Source organism: Protopterus annectens, chromosome 6.part0, assembly GCF_019279795.1.
Source record: "Protopterus annectens isolate FY-2018-M chromosome 6.part0, PAN1.0, whole genome shotgun sequence".
Lineage (NCBI taxonomy): Eukaryota > Metazoa > Chordata > Ceratodontiformes > Protopteridae > Protopterus > Protopterus annectens.
The window spans coordinates 603,735,826-603,746,216 of record NC_056737.1 but is presented as its reverse complement, the minus strand read 5'-3'; positions in this window follow the sequence as shown (position 1 = coordinate 603,746,216).

Sequence of the window (10,391 nt, the reverse complement as noted above, 5' to 3'; positions counted from 1 at the left end):
GTCTGTAAAGGGTTCCCATTTTTTTTTGTGTACTTTTTTGATGGTTTGAGAAATATGGACAAAAAAGAAGAGTTTTTTTATCAATTTGCACACCGAGCAGCTTAGTATGGGTGGAAGGAGAAATTATGGTAAATGATAGACGGGTAAATATTGATTTATTGGGGGTGAATAGTAGCAGTTTAGTCTTGTTGGGGGTTAGGATGAGTTGGATATCAATAATCCATCTCTTCAGAGAGCTAAAGGATTCCTGAGTGAGTTGTTGTAGAGTGGTAAGGGAAGGGGCCGAGCAGATTACAGCTGAACTGTCTGCATACTGGATAAGTGTGCCATGTTGAGTGGAGGTATGCAGATTGTTTGTGAAAACATAAAAAATAAGTGGTCCCAGTATTGAGCCTTGAGGGTACACCTGGAGACAGCGTGCCTTGCCATTGGACAGATTGTTGTCTGTCAGATAGATAACTCTTGAACCAGGCCACAGTAGAGGGGGCAAAGGAGAGGGAGGCTAGAGTATCAAATAGAAGGGAGTGTGATACCATATCAAAAGCTTTGGAGAGATCTAAAAATATAGCTGATACAAAGTTAATTTAATTTCTGTGTTGATTAACCAGTGTTGTGTGGCGGATAGGAGTTTGTGCAAGTTCAGGAATTGCATACATTGAGAAGGAATACATTTCTCAAGTAACTTTGATAGTGGAGATAGTATAGCTATGGGACGATAATTTGAGAAGTCGTAGGAGGTGCCATCCTTATGGAGAGAAATGATATATGAAACCTTCCAAACATGAAGGATATAGGCTTCCTGTATGGAGCAGTTGATAAGGATTGAGACCGGATTCAGCAGCTATTATTAGGACATTAGCAGGCAAACTATCAGCTGCGAGGGTTGTATGCTTCAATTTTAAGAGGAATTTTTTAATTGTAGAGGTGGGAACAGGTGAGAGGGTAAAGGAAGGAATATTATCTGGACATTTAGATGGAGTTTGATTAAGGGTGTCTTTGGATAATTGGGTGGATAATGTCAGAATGGATTCTGTGAAATGTTGATTAAATTGAGAGGCTATGCTGTTGCTATTATTGGTGGAGCTTAGAGTTGGAGTGGTAGTTTTGCCTGATTTTAGTAAAGAGTTAATGGCTTGCCAAAATTTTTGAGGATTGAGGGATTGTTTGAGTATTTGCTTTGGATGGTCAGGAAGTAGTTTTGTTTATCAAGTTTGGTTTGTTTCTTGGCTTGATTTCTGAGTTGAAGGTATTTTTGTTTGGCTAGGGTAGTATTCTCTCTCTTCCAGATTTTCCAAGCCTTATCTCTGGACTTCAGTAGGGTTCTTGTGTCCCTACTTAGCCATGGTGCATAGTTAATCTTAATTCTAACTTTTCTGATGGGTCTACTTTATTGAGGACATTGGTAAAAGTATTATTGAAGTAGTTGACTGTATTATTGAAGTAGTTGACTGCCTGGTCTAATCCTATGGTTAGTAGTGGCTCTCAGTTGCATTGTTTTAAAATAGTGTTAAGATCTTGAGGGTTTATATATAAAAAACAATTAAAAACATACTACAAAATTTAAATATTTATGTCCAATAACAGCACTAGCTTATATCCAGTTCAAAAAGCACAGTATAATCTGGCTTCATTGCTCATAGGTATGGAGCTTTGATTACAACTCTTGCTGCTGCGGACTGAATAGCCACCTTGGCATTGGAAGAGCCTGAGGGGAAGGGAGGTCTAAAGGATTGGATTCTGTTCAACTCCCTCATAGCAGATGGTTTGCGGAGATACATCTAGGTCAATCTTCATGGTAGAGTCACTAGAAGATCAGGAGGCTGTGGGTTCTATTCCCATACCAGTTACTTGGAAATTGACAGTGCAGTGACACTCCTGAGTGTGCTGTCCTTTGTATGAGATGTTAAACTGAGGTCCCATTTACCTGAGTTGATGGTAGCTCTGTAGTCATGATAAGATGTTGTCTATAAGGGGTGATGAGGACAAATGATTATATATTTGCACAGGCAGACATGTACACTGCTAAATCCATAGCGTGCCACCCCTCTACCCCCCCCTTAGATGCTGTAGACATGCATAAAGGAATTTGTAAAAAAAACATCCATCCATGCATTTAACAGTCTTATTTCCAATCTGCTTGATCCCTGCCCAAGGCACAAATTAGAGACAAAGCTCACTTACCTAGTGAGGTGGGGGGGGGGTGAGCCCCACTGGGGCTCTCACTTCTGACTCCAAGCGCCCAGGCATCCAGGTGTGACCTGCTCTCGGGACAGTGTCAGGTGGGGAGTTTGACTGGGGCGGTACACCTGTCAAAGAGTAAAACAGGTGTCTTAAGGTGAGCTCAGGGAGGACATAAAACACCCATGGTGCTTGATCTTGATTTTCGGTATGAATACAGACCATGAATGTGGGGCCTCACATTCCTTCTGACTTTTTGGGTTTTAAGCAGGAGGTGTCAGAAAATTTACCACAGGGATAACTGGCTTGTGGTAGCCAAGTATTCATAGCAATGTCACATTTTGATCCTTTGATGTCAGCTCTTCCTATCATTGTGAAGCAGAATTCACCAAACATTGGATTGTTCACCCACTAATAGGGAACGTGAGCTGGGATTAGACCGTCATGAGACAGATTACCTTTACCTTACTGATGATGTGTCATTGCGATAGTAATCCTGCTCAGTATTAGAGGCACCGCAGGTTCAGACATTTGGAGTATATTATAGTAATTAGGGACAAAGCTCCTGCCAGGGGAGCCTTTAGGGTAATTGGGATTACAGCTGATGGTCAGTGGAGTGCAAAACAGAGAAAAAAAGTAGTACAATTTTTTTCTTTATTTGTTAATTTCTCTGATTAATGTATCTACCACTGCCATTTATTAGACAATGCAAATAACTTTCGTCCCTAAATGAGTCATGTACTTTTATGTAACCAGTCTATGCAAACTTAATTAAAAATGACTTTTTTCCACTTCTAGCAAGAAAACTCTGGGCCACTGAAACCCCCATACTCACTAAGGAATCATAAACCTGATACTCCAAATCTTGCACAGGCTAATTCTATTTTAAACAAACCTAAATGAGCACTCTATGCAAGTAGACCAGCTCTTTGGAATTCCACTCCTGTGAACATTACTTTCTGTGCCTAATGGCAATCAACCCTCTGTGGATCAAACTTGAACCAATTTAATCTTTTATAGTGAGGTATCTCCCTGCATGGAAGAGGGGTGGCAGGTGACATGTGTTACCATAGGAACTACATTGCCTTCCATTGTGTGACTGCAAACTTCTGTGCACTTTCATTGAAGACTAATGTTGAAGCAGCTTAGTGGACAAACACCTGCTGCTAAGTCACTATATGGTTATAATCATTCCTTATCCCATCCTAGATGGGTATATCTGAGCTACTAACTGTCTATGGCCATAGTCAGGGATTTAATTGCCTTATGGGAATAGAGTCATCTACCACAATAAAATGATCAATTTTAACATGGAATGAAATTGTTGTATGGTAAGAGACCACAGTTCAAGAAAGCAACAGTCTCAAGAAGTCATTGTCTAATAATCTTTTGAACTGCCACCAAAGTAAAATAGCTGCTGGCAGATAAACAGAGGTAGATCACATGAAACCAATCCCATTAACAGATAGTTAATACAGTACTAAAGATGTACTGTTTGGTAGATCTCAAAGACCTGCAAAACCATTTTCTGATAATTAAATAAGACACCAATCTCTAGGACAAAACAGTCACAAGATGCTCAGACACCCAGTTATTCCTGACAGAAAGACAAGCAGACAGATTTTAAAGCAACAAAGTGAGGTGTCTGTTAAAAAGGAGAGAGCTGCCACTCAAACGTGTAAAATCTCTACAAAGCACATTCAAATCAAAAAAGGCAAAGGTAGTGAAAATGAAGACAAGGGATAGCTAAATAGTGTCACTTCCAACAAAGCTCCTTGACATTATTCACTCTTTTTTACCACTAGGAAAATGGCACCTGACAAGACTGTCAAAGCTATGGCACACAGAAGACCAATGCAAAGACAAAGTGGCTTCACATACTGATTCAGGTAGTAAAATTCAAATGAATCATCAATGGCATTAACACATCCAGCCCAATAAAAGTTAAAAGATAAGTATAAAAAGATTTAAAATTGGCAAAATATTAAAAAAATGAAAGACACGGTGGTGCAGTGGTCTGCCTTGTCACCTCACAGCAAGAGGTTTACCAGTTCAGTTTTCAGCTGGAGCAACTTCTGTGCAGAGTTTGCATGTCCTCCCTGTGGTCGAGTGAGTTTTAAAGACATACATTAGGTGCATGTGTGTGCCTTCTGTGAAGGGTGGGCATTGGGCTGGCAACTTGACACTGTAAAAACTCCACTGCCAATCAGTCTGCAGACTGGTGATCAGGTGTGGTGATCCCTAACGGGAGTAGCTGACAGAAGGAAGACAGCAGAAAATGTAAGAAATCGGAGAAGCAGTCAGATATTACCTCACCCTCTGAATTTCCTGTATAGTTATATTCCTAAACAGAGTATATTTGCTTTCTGCTTTCTGCTTTAGCAGAGCAAAATTTCTTCTCAGATGCAGTAAGGTTTGCTTTCATCTGTATGTTCACCATCCTGGCATGTCAATAGAAGATACAGGTAAAAGTCATAAAGAAGCTTATGACTGAAGCTTAACAGTAAAACCTGTAGATAAAATATCAACAAGAAAGAGGAGGGACCTATTGAGGTTTTATTAAAAGCATGAGCACTTAGTAAAGGATTGTTAGTCATCTAACACAGTAAGAGGTGGCTTGGTGCAGATGTTCTAAGGTAAGAGATGGCTGTAAGCAGATCTTCTTAGATAAGAGGTGGTTGTGCGTACACATTTTAAGATAAGAGGTAGCTGTGCGCACGTGTTCAAAGGCAAGAGGTGGCTGCACATATGTCGCACATGTACCAAGGTAAGAGGTTGCTGTATACATGTTCTAAGGTAAGAGGTGGCTGTGCACATGTCGCACATATTCTAAGGTAAGAGGTGGCTGTGCGCACGTGTTCTAAGGTAAGAGGTGGCTGTGCACATGTGTTCTAAGGTAAGAGGTGGCTGTGCATATGTCGCACATGTACTAAGGTAAGATGTTGCTGTACACGTGTTCTAAGGTAAGAGGTGGCTGTGCACACATGTCCTAAGTTAAAAGGTTTCCGTATACATGTGTTCTAAGATAAGAGGTGGCTGTGCACATGTCAAACATGTTCTAAGTTAAGGAGGTGGCTATGTGAACATGTTCTAAGTTAAGAGGTAGCTGATAAGTATTTTATTGTAATATATTTTTTATAATTTTTCATTATTTTATTTTATTGTTTTTGCAAATATTTGCTCTTCCATATTTATCTTTTCAATGCCCATTTTTCATCTGAAAGTTTATTTAATATCAATCATCTTGAAGGTATTTCTTATCTTTCCTACTTTATCTTCTTCCTTTGAACTCTTCATTTAAATATGCATCTGTCTCTTAACATTCTCTGACTCAGTGCCTTTAATTTGATATACTTTACGTATATCCATTCCATTCTGCTCTCCTTTTGTTGGTCACTTTTACACATCCATAGGCAGCCATTTTCCAGTCTTAATCTTCTTTTTACTTCGATAATTTTTGTTTTCATCCATCCATCCATCCATCCATAACGCCCTTTTTTCCCATTTTTTAGACATGAGTTCAGGGTGTTACATCAACAATAATCACCATCTAGAGCCAATGTTAACAGTGCCGGGTGGCTAGTCCTGCTGCAGTTGTTCTTTTGCATGATACACATGCACACTCACTCACACCTTCAGCCACTTTAGAATGTCCAATCCACCTATTGCATGTTGTTTAAATGTGGGAGGAAACTAGATCATATGAAGAAAACCCACACAAAGTCAGGGAGGTCCTGCAACCTCCATAAGAAAGGCATCCCAGCCTAGTATTGAACCGGAGAACCTCATGCTGTGAGACGATAAAGGTAATCACTTTACCACAGTGCTGCAGCCCATCCTGAGCAATATCATAACATTCTGATCATTATCCTTTATGCACTCTGCCTACTAGGTTTAATTCTTTAAATCTGTAAACCATGGCAGAAAAACACTGAAATAAAGATAAAGACCACAAGGCTGTAAATCTACAAGTTTATTCCTCTGACGTCTCAGCAACACAAGCCTTCAAGGAGTCCATTACAAAAGTCACCACCTGCCTATATACCCACAACAATTAAGAAAACAATTATCATAAATAAAATCAATTAGATAAAAAACCTCCAATTAAGTTCTGCATTTAACCCATTCGAGATCAAAGTATTATATTAAAATATACACAGATTCCTTAGACAACAATTCATTTCTTATATAGTTATCAACATACATGTAAACATTATTCTTTTCTAACACTGACACTCTCAATCCCTCACTATTCCCTTTATGCATCTGTTAAAATGTACCACCACAGAGATTTCCTTTTTATCATTGCTTATATCTCTCATGATCAGTATTCTTACCTTAAAAGCTCTCTTACTTTGCCCTGTGGAAAATGTATTACAGGGATATCTGAAGGCATAAATAATGCCCTCAGTATTACAGCAAAAGCAAAAAAAAATTTTAAATCTGTTGTCTCCACTATAACATTCTTGTTGAATATTTTTCAGCTTGTGTCTGGCTAGCCTGAAGGTTTTTCCCATTTTCTTTAATTTGATTCTAAGAACTGTGATATAAGAAGCTAATGATCCAGGCAACAGCCTGCTCCATGTATTGTTTTTCCTGGCTGTACAGCTGCTCCATCATTGACTATAAAATATATCATCAGTTTGATTTCAGTATGGGCTGTCTGATGATATCAATGTGTAAAGGTGTTGCTTAGGCTATTGTAACAGTGTTTGCTATGAACAGTGATTTTTCTTAATAGCCATTTTATTTTTACATCCAGGATGTGCTACAGGTCTTCATAAAACTGGTCAGGCTTCTTTCTTTGGCATCTGTAATAGGGACACAAACTTGTATCAGCATAATACTGAATGGGTTGCTTTAGAGTTGATTGAGATCATGCTATCATTTTTGAGTTGTACGCAAGCACTGATTTTGACACTATTTTATTAGCTATGTGTGCTACTCCATTTCTTCTGCATGATTCTTGTCCATGGTAGAAAATCTTATAATTGTCTGATGTACTATAACTCACTTCAGTTTTAATTCACCATGTTCCAAGAAATTATTTATTTTTCTCAAATTTTCTGTAATGACAACAAATTTACCTTGACTCATAGTTCTTATTTATTCTTTCTATTTACTCTTTTTTGACTGTGATAGTCTTACTAGGCCAGTGTTCTTTTTTCAAGAGAGAGACCCAAAATGGTGTTTCTACTAAGGCATGTTTGACCAGTGCATTGGGAAACTTCCTTTACTCTTTTTCAGAAAGTGCTGTGGGGTCATTTACATCCAGATGAGCTACCACCAGCTTAGGCACTTGGAACCTCAGTTTAACGTCTCATCCAAAAGACAGCACACTCAGGGGAGCGGTGCCCCCACTTATGCTGCACTGCAGTGTCAGTCACTTGGTGTGGGAAACAAACCAACAGCCTCCTGATCATCCAGCACCAAAGACAAGTATGCTACCCGTTGAACCACTAACACTGACATTCTTAGGTTTCAAGTTCCAATAGTGTGCACTTACTCCCAACATTGGACTCAATGTTATATAGTCTATCAATGTATAGGAAAATTGAATTTTGTTGACAGTAGCTTTGAGCAACTAAGCAGATGGTCGACAGCTGTGTGACACTGCACAGTTCTCGGGGTAGGGTAATATGCCCCCTCCCCAACATTGTGAGATCTCAGAGTTAGTATATAAATACTGGAGGTATGAGGGCACATCCCCATGTAGAGATTCAAGAGGGTTTGCCCCTTGCAAAAATGCTGTTTATTTCTTTTCTTTGCATTTAAATTTGCCTGCACTAAAGTTATTGCACTGTGCATGTGCAGTAGCATGTCAACATTCACATTGCCGATGTTTTGATGGTTGAAGTTTGGGTGTTTCAACAATATTTATTGTGCATGCACACACACACACACACACACAAACACGCATATATATAAAATTATAACATTTTATATATATATATATATATATATATATATATATATATATATATGTGTGTGTGTGTGTAGATATATAGATACAGAGACACACACAAACTTATGCTACTATTTTAATTGTATTACCTTCTGAAACAACTTGAATGACTGTTACATTTAATATTTTATTAACATTTGTTGTACTACTACTACTACTATATTTATATTACTGCTGGTGCATATTTGGTTCTTTTATTTCCTTGTGTACCATGCTTTTATCTCTATAAAGTACTTCGTGTTTTTTTTTTTTTTTTTTTTTTTGGCTTGTAACCTGTTTTCGACTCCTCCACATCTTGGTTGATATTCTGTGGATTGCATACTTACTCTATAACAAATCTTGAAGGATACCTCACCTGACAGTTGTAACAGGGTACAGTGTATGCATGCCTTGTACTCTAAGGGCATTTGATCATGAAGAGACTGAAGGACATGCATACATCTACTGCTTCACTGTAAATTCTAGACATACTCCTCACAAAAATCCCAAATCCAGAACTACAGACAGAAACACACACATGCACCCACATGCATGTACACATGTATACACAGACACACAGACACACAGACACACACACACACACACACACACACACACACACACACACACACACACACACACACACACACACACACACACTCATCTGTCCATTCATATGCAGAGTATCGGCATATATGATTACTTTCCTGACCCCAAACCTGCAGTGTATGCCAGCTTAGTTCATCTTGTCGCAGTGTGCCATATGGGATAGTGCATCAGTGCAGTCTCCATTTATCACTGCTTCTATGAATCTCACTGTATCATTTCTTAGCTCTTTAGACCTTGGCATATCATTATTATTTAGTGTACCTCGTTGGCTAGTTTTAACTGATGTATTAACTTTCTAATTGATATATTAGTATTATAACTGTTTAACATCACCTTTTAAACCCTGCATTATTTTGTGTCTTTTATACACCCAGGTAGGCATTTTGCGGAAGACCTGAGGGAATAACATTTTATATAGTAATATCTAGTTTGTTAGAAGATTTTATTTTCATATCTTTATACCATGGCATGTTGCATATGAATAAGCTGTGTAGAAACCTGACTCTGTAAACTGTCATTTATGACAGGAGAGTCAACATTGTTGCAGTCTTTTTCATTGCCTGACTTGTCTGTATTGACCTGCTGTTTAGATATAATTCTCAGATATACTTAAGCATTATTCCTAATTTAGATTTTATTGTACCATTACATTTTCTTTCTCCTTCTTAGTTTTGATTAGGGTAGATTTGGGCCGCATGGTTTAGGTTCATAAGTGTTTACTAGGCTAAGGACCACAAGGCCTTTTTTAAGACTAGTCATGCACTTCAAATCTCTGACAAGTTCTGGTACCCTTGATGGCAACAGCCCATTTTTTATTGATTAGATGCTTGGAGTGAGAATGTGAAGTAATGTCAGGAGTATCTGGTGTGCAAATTTGGGGGGAATGCTTGTCACTGCAAATTAGTCAACCTGTGTGTTTCTAGGTAATGGTGAAATTTCAAGGGTGCTTTTATAGGAAAATATCAGCTCAAGGTGTCTGTGCCAATACAAGGTACTGCCATACACTTGAGGGAAATCTAATAAGTAGACTCTGATGATTTATGGGTAAAGTATTTAAGCAGATTCCCTGAAGTTATGTTAGACAGCAGCAAATCAAGAAGTGCTTTCTGAAAATAATTATCTTGTCAAGAATGATGAAAAGAGAGGATTCATCCAAAAAGCTACTGGCTGGCTACTACCAGTGCTGGCATCAATACAGCTTCAAGCTGCTGGGAGACAATGCTCATTTGCTTCTTCTCTCACCAGAAGCAAAACAATAGCAACAATCCAAAGATGAAAAGCTGACCACAGACTCTTTGGTGATCAATGATTTTTGTCTTAGATGATGCAATGTAGGCTTATTGTAGATTTTTCCTGGTAGATGCCTTGGATAACAACCAGACCAGTCAGGAAGGTCAAACAGAGACACTCAGTGCCCAATCAGAAACAGGAATCAATGCATTCTGGTCCTTCACTGACCAGGAGTAAAATATAAGCACACATTCCAAGCTGGCACCAATGAATCAGTTATTAGGTTTTCCAGTGATCTGCACTCTCCAGAAAATAATGTCTCCATGTTCCTTTTCTCACCAGGAGCAAAACAGAAGCACTAATCCTAAAAAGACTACTCAGAGGCAGAATGTGGGCTCTCCAGTAAATTATGTTCTCAGAGTAGATGTTG